Below are 16,205 nucleotides of genomic sequence, written 5' to 3'. Positions count from 1 at the left end.
CGAGTCGAGTCTGAGAACAAGACTCCAACCGCACCATTTGACAGTGGCTGTTGCTACCTTTATGTGAAACTGTGTTGGACTAACGTTACTGCTCGACTGCCCCATTTTAGTTAATAGGCTACAGATAAAAAGCTTGTTCATCACTCAGCAAACCCCGCCCACTATCAACAGAGCAAATAACATGAGAGGGTTAACACTATAGCTAGTTCATCGCTCAGCAAGCAAGCCCCGCTATCAACAGAGCAATAAACATAGCGTGCCACTTCCTTCTCTGGGTGGAGTCTTGCGAAATGATGATTGAAGTTCGAGGTTGTCCCTGTCGTCTCCTCGATAGTTCTTCTACATATGGAACACATAGCAGTGTTTTTTTCTCACTGCACGAGAAGTCTGTATAAGCAAAGCGGACAATCCTAGGGGCGTCTCTCCAGGCATTTTAGCGCCATTAATGTTAATTTGTTCCTGAACATGACGTATGAACAGGTGAATGTGCGTTCTCTTGCATGAAATTAATACAACCCCGATTCCAAAAAAGTTGGGACAAAGTACAAATTGTAAATAAAAACGGAATGCAGTGATGTGGAAGTTTCAAAATTCCATATTTTATTCAGAATAGAACATAGATGACATATCAAATGTTTAAACTGAGAAAATGTATCATTTAAAGAGAAAAATTAGGTGATTTTAAATTTCATGACAAAAACACATCTCAAAAAAGTTGGGACAAGGCCATGTTTCCCACTGTGAGACATCCCCTTTTCTCTTTACAACAGTCTGTAAACGTCTGGGGACTGAGGAGACAAGTTGCTCAAGTTTAGGGATAGGAATGTTAACCCATTCTTGTCTAATGTAGGATTCTAGTTGCTCAACTGTCTTAGGTCTTTTTTGTCGTATCTTCCGTTTTATGATGCGCCAAATGTTTTCTATGGGTGAAAGATCTGGACTGCAGGCTGGCCATTTCAGTACCTGGACCCTTCTTCTACGCAGCCATGATGCTGTAATTGACGCAGTATGTGGTTTGGCATTGTCATGTTGGAAAATGCAAGGTCTTCCCTGAAAGAGACGTCGTCTGGATGGGAGCATATGTTGCTCTAGAACCTGGATATACCTTTCAGCATTGATGGTGTCTTTCCAGATGTGTAAGCTGCCCATGCCACACGCACTAATGCAACCCCATACCATCAGAGATGCAGGCTTCTGAACTGAGCGCTGATAACAACTTGGGTTGTCCTTCTCCTCTTTAGTCCGAATGACATGGTGTCCCTGATTTCCATAAAGAACTTCAAATTTTGATTCGTCTGACCACAGAACAGTTTTCCACTTTGCCACAGTCCATTTTAAATGAGCCTTGGCCCAGAGAAGACGTCTGCGCTTCTGGATCATGTTTAGATACGGCTTCTTCTTTGAACTATAGAGTTTTAGCTGGCAACGGCAGATGGCACGGTGAATTGTGTTCACAGATAATGTTCTCTGGAAATATTCCTGAACCCATTTTGTGATTTCCAATACAGAAGCATGCCTGTATGTGATGCAGTGCCGTCTAAGGGCCCGAAGATCACGGGCACCCAGTATGGTTTTCCGGCCTTGACCCTTACGCACAGAGATTCTTCCAGATTCTCTGAATCTTTTGATGATATTATGCACTGTAGATGATGATATGTTCAAACTCTTTGCAATTTTACACTGTCGAACTCCTTTCTGATATTGCTCCACTATTTGTCGGTGCAGAATTAGGGGGATTGGTGATCCTCTTCCCATCTTTACTTCTGAGAGCCGCTGCCACTCCAAGATGCTCTTTTTATACTCAGTCATGTTAATGACCTATTGCCAATTGACCTAATGAGTTGCAATTTGGTCCTCCAGCTGTTCCTTTTTTGTACCTTTAACTTTTCCAGCCTCTTATTGCCTCTGTCCCAACTTTTTTGAGATGTGTTGCTGTCATGAAATTTCAAATGAGGCAATATTTGGCATGAAATTTCAAAATGTCTCACTTTCGACATTTGATATGGTGTCTATGTTCTATTGTGAATACAATATCAGTTTTTGAGATTTGTAAATTATTGCATTCCGTTTTTATTTACAATTTGTACTTTGTCCCAACTTTTTTGGAATCGGGGTTGTATAAAAATTTATGTATATATAAATATCTTATGCCAAATTATGGCATGTTACAAAAAATAAAGAAAAAATCTGAGTTCCAATTTACAAGTCCGAATACAGTTAATGCACAAGTCTGAGTCCAAGTCCAAGTCATCAGTGCTCAAGTCCAAGTCAAGTCACGAGTCTTTAAAATTAGGGCACGAGTCGGACTCGAGTACTGCAAGCCTGGTTTCCCCCAAAGTCCAAAGACTTGGAGACTGTGGTTAGGTTAACATGGGGCAGCCATGGCCTAAAGGTTGGGCTGAAGTGTCCTTGAGCAAGGGTGCTGTAGCATAGCTGCCCACTGCTCTGTGTATGTGTAATGAACTTTATTAACAAATCAAACCAGCATGTTGAGGATTAATGGAATTTAATTGATGGCATTGTTTTAATTTGGTTGTAATTAAATCATGGCCCCATGTTCTCCACTTATAGGTTTCCTCCAGGTTCTCAGGTTTCCTCCTGCTTCCCAAGAACCATGTCGGTAGGTCAGTGGGGTACTATATATTGTCTCAAGGTGTGAGTGTGTGTGGATGTGTGCATATGATGGATTGTTGTATTCCCGCCTCATGTTTCGGACTCCTAGGATAGATTGCAGATCAACCACCATCCTGACCATGATTAAGCAGCTACTGAAGCTGAATGAAAGAAAGAATCACTCTGTAAAATGTGACTTCATTTTGAACACTGCTAAACAAATGTATTTTCTTTAAATATGATGTCTTCCCACCTCTCTATTTGCTTGAAAAATCTCCAATGATCAGAGCATATAAGCAAAACAATTCCAATTTTTGCGTATCTAAAGTGATTGAACAGTATGTGCACAGGTTTTGTATTCACTCTGTAATCTTTGGAACTATCTGGTTGGTCTGTAGCCAATCTAATTTTTTAAATGTATACAAGATTAAAAAAAAAACACAACTTACCACCAGTTCCCTCCTCAGCTAATGTGCCGTCATCCTAAAAGCGGAAAAAGTGACGCGTGAGGAAGAACACAAGAGACAAATGAATGACACAGATCTGTTATGTGCAACATCAAAGCAGTACACTTAAGGAATGATGGAAGAACATAAAGAATGTCCAGGGCTAGATTGCTGAAGTGAACAAAAGAGAATGTTCAGATTGTTAGATGTAAAGATTAGAGATCCTGATTTTACATATTGTGCAGTATTTTTATTATATGCATACAGATGTTTCGTTTTATCTCCTGATGACCCACAGCTGTTTGCACAGGGATTGCTGATCCCAGGTCAGCGCCCCTTCCTTAGAGATCTTGGACACACATGGTTATGCGGAGAACTTTTTTTTTTTCCAGAGAGCGTTCAATCACAGCCAGCATTAGAGAACCAGATCTTCAGAAGTATGTCATGAAATGTTTTTGAAGGACATAAGGAGACAGGATGAATTGTTACCACCCTTAAAAAAGTCAGCTGATCTGAACCATATTGAAATACTGTGGAGTGACCTGAAGAAGAGAGCGCACAAGGGAGGACCCTGGATCTGGAGGATGTGGAAAGATTCCGTATTGAGGTGTGGACTCCGATTTGTTGCATTGTATTCTTCAATCTCATCAAGCATTATAAAAAGGGGACAGTATTGGTGTGTTAGCAAACCACAAAGTACTCAGTGCACACTAAGGTGCTACTGAATTGTAACACATGCTGTTTTGTCAAAACAATTTTTCTTAATGGAATTAAAGGCTGATTTTCTCTTATAGCGGTGCTTGAAAGTTTGTGAACCCTTTAGAATTTTCTATATTTCTGCATAAATATGACCTAAAACATCATCAGATTTTCACACAAGTAGATAAAGAGAACCCAGTTAAACAAATGAGACAAAATGTTATACTTGGTCATTTATTTATTGAGGAAAATGATCCAATATTACATATCTGTGAGTGGCAAAAGTATGTGAACCTCTAGGATTAGCAGTTAATTTGAAGGTGAAATTCGAGTCAGGTGTTTTCAATCAATGGGATGACAATCAGGTGTGAGTGGGCACCCTGTTTTATTTAAAGAACAGGGATCTATCAAAGTCTGATCTTCACAACATGTGTTTGTGGAAGTGTATCATGACACGAACAAAGGAGATTTCTGAGGACCTCAGAAAAAGCGTTGTTGATGCTCATCAGGCTGCAAAAGGTTACAAAACCATCTCTAAAGAGTTTGGACTCCACCAATCCACAGTCAGACAGATTGTGTACAAATGGAAGAAATTCAAGACCATTGTTACCCTTCCCAGGAGTGGTCAATCAACAAAGATCACTCCAAGAGCAAGGCGTGTAATAGTTGGCGAGGTCACAAAGGACCCCAGGGTAACTTCTAAGCAACTGAAGGCCTCTCTCACATTGGCTAATGTTAATGTTCATGAGTCCACCATCAGGAGAACACTGAACAACAATGGTGTGCATGGCAGGGTTGCAAGGAGAAAGCCACTGCTCTCCAAAAAGAACATTGCTGCTCATCTGCAGTCTGCTAAAGATCACGTGGACAAGCCAGAAGGTTATTGGAAAAATGTTTTGTGGATGGATGAGACCAAAATAGAACTTTTTGGTTTAAATGAGAAGCGTTATGTTTGGAGAAAGGAAAACACTGCATTCCAGCATAAGAACCTTATCCCATCTGTGAAACATGGTGGTGGTAGTATCATGGTTTGGGCCTGTTTTGCTGCATCTGGGCCAGGACGGCTTGCTATCATTGATGGAACAATGAATTCTGAATTATACCAGTGAATTCTAAATTCAAATGTCAGGACATCTGTCCATGAATAGAATAGAATAGTCTTTATTGTCCCAAAGGGATATTTGTTTTCACATCAGACAAGTCAATGTTATCAGGTTCAGCATTAGTCAGATCTTTGTGACTCACATCTCATAAACAAGTACATACATACATAAACACCATTTACATATACACCTCCACCTACTTCCACATACATATACACATACTCCTAGCTCCTACATACACCCCCATACTTTCACCAACCCTTCTCATTTACCCAGCTATGCCGCCATACATACATTCATTGCCCCACATACAACACATATCTTCACTCATACTCCACCTCCACATTCCCTAATGTCACCATATTCAAGCATTTTTATAACAAGTATTTTCCCTTATTATTATTATTGAACTAAATCTCAAGAGAAGGTGGGTCATGCAGCAAGACAACGACCCTAAGCACACAAGTCGTTCTACCAAAGAATGGTTAAAGAAGAATAAAGTTAATGTTTTGGAATGGCCAAGTCGAAGTCCTGACCTTAATCTAATCGAAATGCTGTGGAAGGACCTGAAGTGAGCAGTTCATGTGAGGAAACCCAACAACATCCCAGAGTTGAAGCTGTTCTGTACGGAGGAACGGGCTAAAATTCCTCCAAGCCGGTGTGCAGGACTGATCAACGGTTACCGCAAACGTTTAGTTGCAGTTATTGCTGCACAAGGGGGTCACACCAGATACTGAAAGCAAAGGTTCACATACTTTTGCCACTCACCGATATGTAATATTGGATAATTTTCCTCAATAAATAAATGACCAAGTATAATATTTTTGTCTCATTTCTTTAACTGAGTTCTCTTTACCTACTTTTAGGACTTGTGTGAAAATCTGATGATGTTTTAGGTCATCTCATCTCATTATCTGTAGCCGCTTTATCCTGTTCTACAGGGTCGCAGGCAAGCTGGAGCCTATCCCAGCTGACTACGGGCGAAAGGCGGGGTACACCCTGGACAAGTCGCCAGGTCATCACAGGGCTGACACATAGACACAGACAACCATTCACACTCACATTCACACCTACGCTCAATTTAGAGTCACCAGTTAACCTAACCTGCATGTCTTTGGACTGTGGGGGAAACCGGAGCACCCGGAGGAAATCCACATGGACACGGGGAGAACATGCAAACTGCGCCCTTGTTGGCCACAGGGCTCGAACCCGGACCTTCTTGCTGTGAGGCGACAGCGCTAACCACTATACCACCGTGCCGCCCCGTTTTAGGTCATATTTATGCAGAAATATAGAAAATTTTAAAGGGTTCACAAACTTTCAAGTACCACTGTATATGTTCATGTGATTTCAGCTAATTAATCACATTTCAACCCATCTTTACCCAGGGTACCAATAATTCTGGAGCTGATGGTATTTTGTTATATCGTTTGACATGAACCTGTTGGAAAAAACGACAATAGCTGGTCATACTTTTGCCTTTAAAGAAGCCATTTGTATTATTAGAGCTATATACAGGACTGTCATCTGTTCATGACATGGAATTTTCTAAACAATGAACTGAAAGCTGCATGTGTGATATTGATCGCTGGATGTCCTATAATTGAACAGAAACAAAATGGAGGTACTTGTGGTATCATCTTCACACTGTGCAAAGCCACATCTGCAATCTATATCTGTTTGCGATGAAACAGTATTCTCCTCTGAGCAGGCACGTAACATTGGTGTTACATTTGATGACTCTCTTTCCATGAAGTTCCACATAACATCTTTGAAACATTGCAAAGATCAGAAAGTATCTTACACCTGATGCTCCTCAGATTGTCATCCATGCACTAGTTACCTCAAAGCTTGATCACATTTTATGGCCTTCCTTCACGTCTAATTAAGAAGCTGCAGCACGTCCAGAATGCTGCTGCACGTCTTGTCTCATTGTCTTCCAAGTTTGATCATGTAACACCAATCCTTAAGGAGCTTCACTGGCTCCCTGTGGACTATCGTGTAAAGTTTAAAATTCTGATCCTGACCTACAAGACACTTCATGATATGGCTCATCATCATCATGTTCCCCTAGTGGAGTATCATACTCCTCAGGGTGCTCCTGTCAGGACTTGGCCCAACAGTTGCTGGAAGTCTATCTTATCCATCATTATTCTTCCAATTTGTTGTGCGTCTAATCCCAGAAGATTCTCAAACTTTGTCCATCTAGAAGATTGCGTGCCAAATAGAAGTTGTTTTTGGAGTTCACAATTGTCCATTCGGCAAATGTGTGCCAGGTACTTTAGTTGTTGCTCAAAACAGAATAGCTTTATGGGCTGGGTCTTAGTTTTCTCTCGCAAGTCCGCATTAGACAGTTTAAAGCTCCAATCCAATTCCCAATCGAGACCATCGTATTCTGGATCATTACATTTAGGGGACGTTTTCCTTTTGTAGCCTCCCTTTATCATCTTGCGTAAGAAGCCATGCTAGATTACTTAGATCTTTTGGATTTCATTGGCAGATAGCTGCCACACCTGTACACTATACAAAAGACGGGATCAGACACAGGTTGTAAAAACTTCACCCTTGTTGGTAAATAAATATGTGGTGGTCCGTGAGTACATGTTTTAATTCGTTCCATTTCTGGAATGCAGATCCAATCCTCGTGTCAAGAAGGTGTGTTTTTTCTTCTTTGGAGTTAGTAGTCGTGTAACCGAGGCATTTAAAGCGCCGCACGTTCTTGATCTTGTTACCATTGATGCAAATTATATTCTTCTGACTTTTGACATCTTTGTCTACACTGAATGCCATCGTTTCTGTTTTCACATACGACATTTTCAACCCAAAACGGGTGTAGGTGCTATCATAAATCTGGAGAATGTTTTGCAATTCCTCTATGGATTTCGCAAAAATGGCCCGATCATCCGCATACAGGAGCTCAGTTATTCGATTCTCTCCTATCACTTGAGTTTTCCCTCGGAGTTCCCTTGGAGGTACCTTGTTTGGAATGCAGTACTTTATTTTGACTACCTCCTGGCTCCTGACTACCTCAAGAATCTAATTACTCCTTACAAGCCATGACGTTCCTGCCGTTTCTCCAGTAAGAACCTCTTAAAGAAACCTTTCTTCAATCTCAAGGCCTATGGAAGTCGTGCTTCTTGTATTGCTGCTCCTGAACTGTGGAACAACTTACCAGAAGACATCAAGGACTGGACTAACATCAACTGCTTTAAACGAAAGCTCAAGACGCATTTGTTTAATCAGGCCTTTGAACTGTAATTTGTCTCCAGCGCTACTGAACTCACGGAAATGGTGCTTTATAAGTCTATTGGAGGGCGGCGCGGTGGTGTAGTGGTTAGCGCTGTCGCCTCACAGCAAGAAGGTCCGGGTTCGAGCCCCGTGGCCGGCGAGGGCCTTTCTGTGTGGAGTTTGCATGTTCTCCCCGTGTCCGCGTGGGTTTCCTCCGGGTGCTCCGGTTTCCCCCACAGTCCAAATACATGCAGGTTAGGTTAACTGGTGACTCTAAATTGACCGTAGGTGTGAATGTGAGTGTGAATGGTTGTCTGTGTCTATGTGTCAGCCCTGTGATGACCTGGCGACTTGTCCAGGGTGTACCCCGCCTTTCGCCCGTAGTCAGCTGGGATAGGATCCAGCTTGCCTGCGACCCTGTAGAACAGGATAAAGCGGCTAGAGATAATGAGATGAGATGAGAAGTCTATTGGAATATGAGTAGATTATATGCTGTAGATTAATGTATTTAAGAAGCAAGAGAAGATTAGCATCGCTCTACTCTTGATCTGCATCACATGTTAGTCAGGCGTATGCTAACACTTCACTTCTCATCTCCAGCCTCAAGCACATCCTCACCTGGGTGACATTCTGCTTTATGCTGGATCTATCACATGACTTCGGCTGCTGAGTGATCGGATCTGGTTCTGATTCAACCTCTGATGAGCTATCCGACTCCTCTTCCTCTGGCTCTTCTGGCAAGGCTTCTGGTCTCAAAGGTTCAGGAGAAGCAGATTGACCTGCTGTGAAACTCTTCGGGTCAGGAGAAGGAAGCGTTGGCTCTTCTACATGATGCACATCTGCATCTTCTACTTCTTCCTCTGTCTCTTCTGGATCTTCCGCTGGATCTTCAGGCTCCTGGAGGAACTCCTCAATTGGAGACAGTTCCTGACACCTGTCGCATACACACACACACTATATTATTTCACATAATATGGATGTCATATCATTCACATCATCATGTGCTCATTATGATTCTGTAAATATTCCAGATTAGCATATGATAACAATGCAGTAATAAAACTAGCATGTCATAGAAACCTTAGAAAGGTTTGAAGCTTGAAAATAATTTCCACAAATCCCCCAAATATGAACTTACTCTAAGATGCCCAGAAGCTCAGGTTAAATCCGGTGTTATCTCTTTAACGCCTGGTTTATTCAAATCTCCTAAAGCCATTTCATCTTAATGATATAAAAGATTAATTTAATGATTGTTAAATATTTGTTTTTTGTGCTCTGAGTGTTTGCTCGACGCAGCTCCAACATCCTGCGTGTAAACAAGCATCCTGATGCTCAACAGGTAACTAGGCAACCGTCGGTACTATGGGATGCGGTTGCTAGGGTGGATGTTGTCCAGGCAACTTGTTTTAATCAGCCATGGATATATATATAAAAAAAGAATTAATTTTATGCATCTATTAAAATTAGCTGAAATTAAATAAATGCACACTAAATATTAAATGTGGTGTATTTGCATATTGCTTTCTCCTTTGTGTGTGTGTGTGTGTGTGTGTGTGTGAGAGAGAGAGAAATCCTATTTAGCGCCCATAGAACTCGTAGATACACCATGTTGCCAGCAGAGGGCGCTGAAGAGTCACATTATTATTATTATTATTATTATTATTATTATTATTATTATTATTATTATTATTACCTTACAGGAAGTCAAAACGCTTTGGCTTCTTTCCAAAGTTTCTATAAATCTCTTAAACAGGGTGTATAAGTATTACACCACCTGTTATACCACAATGACCAACAGTTTATTAATAATGTACATGTGAGATGCAGCCTTTCTTTCCCATCAGGATTAAATGGAGATGTGCTGGTGCCTTAAACAGGGTTGCCAAGTCATCTATTTCCCCTCAAAATCAGGCTTATGGTTCTGGTTCTGGTGTGCTACTGCATAAAGTCCACAGATGGGATGTAACACCCCGCAGGTGCAAGCCGACTGAGCGGGATATTAATTTTTGATTAGGGATTTTTGGATGACATTACTCAGATCAACTATCTTCGTTCCGGATTTAAAGGTGTCTACAGTGGGGGGATCTCGAACTATTGCTGGGAGGCAGTTACATTGTGCAAATGTCCTTGTGAATAGTGAATATTTGTAGCAATCCTTATTATTCTATCCGCATTCACTGGATATGAGCAATCGCACGCTCTGATTGGCTACTCTACTACTAGGCTATCAGCTCATATACCGTGAGTAGAGAAAAACAAAACGGCGGAGCGTGTTGCTGAACCAACCGAGGATGAAATAAAAACTCTGCTCAAAAACAAAACCCCAAAAAATATCAAGTATTTAAAAGAAACAAATTAGTGTCATTTGTCGCCCCCCAAAATATCTGCTGTTCCACACTTTAGCCCAGTCGGTATGGAATCAATTTTGTGCCAAAATGTTCATACAATACTTTTGAAATATCAAACAAAAACGACAAATCAAAATATAAAAAAACAAAAAAAAGTCAATTTTTTTAGACTGGCAAACAAATTATTCGTGTAATCGTGCAAAATATCAGTCTATTACTCTTCAGAAACCTTTTATTTTTGTTCCGCGGCTTTCTCGGTTTTGTTTGACGTAATTTATTTTGGTTGCGATCCCAGCTTTCTCGTTTGCGCTCCCTGACTTTTTGCTTGCAGTTTTGGCACAAACTTCACGTGTGGGTGGGCTGTCCAGGAATGCATTCCCATTGGCTAACTTGTGTTTGACTGACAGCTACGCTCAGCGATTCCCCCGGAGGCTGTTGCGGCCATTTCCTACTCGGATTCTGGCGGACTGTTTGACGAGTGACCGATCCATTGGCGGTAAACAAGGATCGAGTGGACTTCAATATCAAGCAAAAAGTCAGGGAGCGCAAACGAGAGAGCTGGAATCGCAACCAAAATAAATTACGTCAAACAAAACTGAGAAAGACGCGGAACAAAAATAAAAGGTTTCTGAAGAGTAATAGACTGATATTTTGCACAATTACACGAATAATTTGTTTGCCAGTCTAAAAAAATGGACTTTTTTTTGTTTTTTTTGTATTTTGATTTGTCGTTTTTGTTTGATATTTCAAAAGTATTGTATGAACATTTTGGCACAAAATTGATTCCATAAGTCGGTGGCTGTAAAAATACAAACGTGACAATTTCAACTGATACAGCCGACTCGAATCACAGCTGTGGCTCCATGAGCATTTCTCTGTGTGTAGATCTACGTATGATGATCATGCCTAGCCAGGCAGGTGATAGCATGGGACATTGCACATGTGCAAGTTGAAGGTCGCGCCGATGTAAACAACAAACATGGCTGCCTCCAGTGAATTTATTTATTTATTTTTTAAAAAGATTTTTTTGGGCTTTTTCACCTTTATTGGATAGGACAGTGTAGAGACAGGACAGGAAATGAGCAGGAGAGAGAGACGGGGAGGGATCGGGAAATGACCTCAGGTCGGAATCAAATCCAGGTCCCCGGATTTATGGTATGGCGCCTTAGCCACCTGAGCCACGATGCCCCCCCCCTCCAGTGAATTTATGCCGAGATTCAATCTTAACACTTTTAGTTTGGAATTTTTTGATGAGGGATATAAATCTAATTTCCCATGCACTGAGAGGCACCGGGAATTATGGATTGTCTTCAATGACTGGCGTCGCACTGCAGCCCTTCACAAAATAGTACTACACCAGTCACCTCAGAGAATCAATCATTTCAACCAGAGCCTCTCAGTGCATGGTGTCATCTCATCTCATTATCTCTAGCCGCTTTATCCTGTTCTACAGGGTCGCAGGCAAGCTGGAGCCTATCCCAGCTGACTACGGGCGAAAGGCAGGGTACACCCTGGACAAGTCGCCAGGTCATCACAGGGCTGACACATAGACACAGACAACCATTCACACTCACACTCACACCTACGCTCAATTTAGAGTCACCAGTTAACCTAACCTGCATGTCTTTGGACCACGGGCGATTGCTCTAAGACAGCGAGGGAGGCTCAGCCTCCTCTAAAAATGACGAACATCGTGTAGGATGAATTGCGCTAGGCTTATGCCAACCTTATAACACTGCTATTTCAGATCCAGAATCATAGAAATATATGTGCTCAACCCAACTACAGTGCGAAATCATTCCGTTATAACTTTCTCCAGTTCGCCTAATGTGTGCGTGAGTTTTTCCCCCTCGTGACAGCGCGATGCAGCCCAGCCTCAGTGCACTTCAATGGCATTTGGGAGCTCTGCGCTTTCAATCTCAAAATGCAAGACGGTTATTGGACAAATACTGTGAAAATGCCCGCCCCACGGAGTCTCACGGACTCCCAGCCTCACAGTGGGAGGGACATGGCAGTTTCCGCGAGGAGACTGGTGATTGGTGAAAGCGGCCGGATATTTTCTTTGATTGACAGCTCGTTTCAAATATAGACAGGCAGCGGTGAATCTCAGTTCAGTCACATGCGGATTCGCAAGTGCTGTGGTGTATTGTAAGAGATCAGCTTACATTTCGATTTCATTCATTACATACGGTTTCTACCAGCTTTTTTAGTTTGTATATATTTTCATTGTAAATAAAGTGTCAAGTTTGCTATCTTAGTTCCAGAAATTTCGTTTATTTGAGTGACTGAACTTGAACTTGAGGGGGCTAGTCAGCTAGCAAGAAAGCTGCGCACGGATGCCAAGCATTGCTGATTTAATTTTGGCGAAGCCATTTGCCAGTCTTCCTTTCGAGGAAAAAATTAAAATTAAAGAGCAGGGTAGACCAACGCCTCAAATTGACTTGGTGAAAAAGGTAGGGAATAATACTCGTTCCTTTCAGCTCTCCTGGTACGAGAAAGTGAATTGGCTAACAGCAAGTGACCCACATCAACAACAGTAAATAGGCTACTTTAGTAATATGTCATGGATGGACCAAAAATATAGAATCTATTTAAAATGTTTATGCTGAGTATATTATATTGGAATATATATTTTTCTGGATATGAATTAAACACAGCTACAATGTGGAAAACATTTTTAAACAAAAACACAGCCGAGAACATTTCACACTACAGACCTGGATTAAAAGTGAAGGGTTATCAAAATTGTCAATAAAACATTTCTCAGTCAAAATAAGTAAAATATAGGGAAAGTGTCATTGAATGAAATGTGTGGCACCCAGCTCTATGTTTGGCTCCCCAAGGTCAGTGCTTGTGCCTATTCCAGAACACTCTGCTGTTACTGCTGAGGTTCCTGACAAAGAGCTGCTTTCAATAATGATCCATTTTTAAACAACATGCCACAATTTTAAAATATAAAATGTTAAAATATACCCCTCCCCCCAACACCACCATCATGTATATTGGACAGTAGGCTAATGGGCCAAAAGAAACACCACCATCATGTATATTGGACAGTAGGCTAATGGGCCAAAATTTCACAGTTTGTGACGCTGCCAACAATCAGCCAGATCAGAGGCAAGAGTATGGGCAAAATTGATGTGTTTTTTCTTTTAAAACCTGGAAATATCGTAACCGACCAGCCTCCCCTGTTTGAAAGACTACCAGCCGCCACTGCTTTGGACTGTGGGGGAAACCGGAGCACCCGGAGGAAACCCACGCGGACAACATGCAAACTCCGCACAGAAAGGCCCTCGCCGGCCACGGGGCTCGAACCTGGACCTTCTTGCTGTGAGGCAACAGCGCTAACCACTACACCACCGTGCCGCTCAGTGCATGGTATATTTGATTAATACGTTCACAAACACTAATAATAAAAGAAAATTTTAGGACCTTGGTGAAATAGCTGTTGAAGGAAATGACCGGATCAGCGTGGACTTTATATGGGTTATGAAAATGTTCCCTTACTCTTTACTTTGACTGTGTAACATTTCTGCTTCTTTCTCCTCGTCCTGCAGCTCCTGTAACCTGCAACAACAACAGCAAGTTCGAAGGTCAGATGAAGGAAGATGATTCTAAATCTCAGCATGCAACACTGTACACACACACACACACACACACACACACACACACACAAATTTTTCTCGAAGTGTGTGTCCACAATATGAGCCCTTTGGAGAACTTTGGAGAAGTTAAATAAAGCCTCAAGTTACTGTGTAGGCGTGGATTTTTAAAATCTTTTATCCGCACAATGATGGAAATATCTAACAGTTTAGATTTTTGGGGGCAGGTCTAAACGAGGAAATCTGTTTTTTTTTTTTTATATGTACAAGAACTCTTAGATTAAGGTGTTGCACAACATTATGAGAGGTTCTTATAAGGATAATAAGACAAATGAAAGAGAGAGAGTGAGTGTGTGTGTGATTACTCTGACTCCGCCTCTTCCTCCACCTCCAGGATGGGTGTGTGTACAGTCACTTGGGCTCCAGCTAGTTCTCTGACAGTCACCTCCACTGCATGTCTCGCCACCTCCTCAGCCATCCTCACCATCTCCAAACGCTCCTGACGCAATCTACACACACACCCCATTTTAGTTATCTGAAATGATAGTTTGCTAATCCATCAGTCCTTCTAAATTCACACGATTGTGATTGTATGTTGGAAGCTCTTCATGTCCTTAATTTAGGTGAATGCTAACGTCCTATTATGTTCAAGGCAGCTGGTTTTTTTTTTTTTTGTGGCCCATTCGATAACTGCGGGTACATTTCGAGTGTTGACTCTGTTCGTCATTGTCAACTCTGTTATCATCAAACTGGGTGATCCGTTAACAGAATCGACGATAACAGAGTTGACACCTTCTACCATTTTGTGTCTGAACTACACATGCTAACCTCAAACTAGCTACCACATATATACCATGTACACTACCGTTCAAAAGTTTGGGGTCACTTTGAAATGTCCTTATTTTTGAAAGAAAAGCACTGTTCTTTTCAATGAAGATCACTTTAAACTAATCAGAAATCCACTCTATACATTGCTAATGTGGTAAATGACTATTCTAGCTGCAAATGTCTGGTTTTTGGTGCAATATCTCCATAGGTGTATAGAGGCCCATTTCCAGCAACTCTCACTCCAGTGTTCTAATGGTACAATGTGTTTGCTCATTGCCTCAGAAGGCTAATGGATGATTAGAAAACCCTTGTACAATCATGTTAGCACAGCTGAAAACAGTTGAGCTCTTTAGAGAAGCTATAAAACTGACCTTCCTTTGAGCAGATTGAGTTTCTGGAGCATCACATTTGTGGGGTCGATTAAATGCTCAAAATGGCCAGAAAAATGTCTCGACTATATTTTCTATTCATTTTACAACTTATGGTGGTAAATAAAAGTGTGACTTTTCATGGAAAACACAAAATTGTCTGGGTGACCCCAAACTTTTGAACGGTAGTGTATACAAACAGAATTTTATGGATTTTAATCATATTATTGTTTTAAAAAAAATGAGCGAGAGATTCACTCCAATATCACAATAACAGATTTGACGAATAAGTAATCTACTGTTGGTGTATTCTCAACATTTTGTTCAAATTAATGAGAGAAGAAACATAACATACCTCACTGCCTTTCTGAAGTTTCCTGCCAGAGGAAGTGACATCACTCGGAGCAGGTGTCATGGGTATTATTGGTGAAAGTTTGTCATCATTTGCATTATTGTTCAAAACTGATTCAATAAAGTTTTCTTTTGTGGAAAATAACAAAAGGTTTATCTTGGAGATGTGAAATGTACCCCGAATTCTAGGATGGCCCTTATATTGCATACTTACCAACCCCCAGAGAGTGAAAAGTGGTAGATCAGATTGTGTCACGCAATCAGACCCTTCTGGGGGGTTTGAGGGCATAATCCCCCAGAACATTTTGAAAAAACGGTGTAAAATGGTGCACTCTCCTGCATTCTGAGTGCCATATTTGAAGAAAATTGATCGAGAAATCAGACCGACATACTTTACAAAGCGCATGCTTCTTACTTTACCTCAGTGCTTTGAGGCTGGATGATCCGACGACCAATTCGCCTTTGACTTGTTGTTATCGTGAATCTTTATTTTTTCTTCGCTGTTTTCATTGGTCGAGATCACCAGAGCCTATTTGGTTTTTACAAATATTGGTGCAATTTGTTGTAACGTGAACTCATTGCCAATTGGCTAGAACCATAACGAGAACCAATGGAATGG

The sequence above is a fragment of the Neoarius graeffei genome, chromosome 8, assembly GCF_027579695.1.
Source record: "Neoarius graeffei isolate fNeoGra1 chromosome 8, fNeoGra1.pri, whole genome shotgun sequence".
In the NCBI taxonomy this organism is placed as follows: domain Eukaryota; kingdom Metazoa; phylum Chordata; class Actinopteri; order Siluriformes; family Ariidae; genus Neoarius; species Neoarius graeffei.
Note: the sequence above shows the minus strand (reverse complement) of the source record.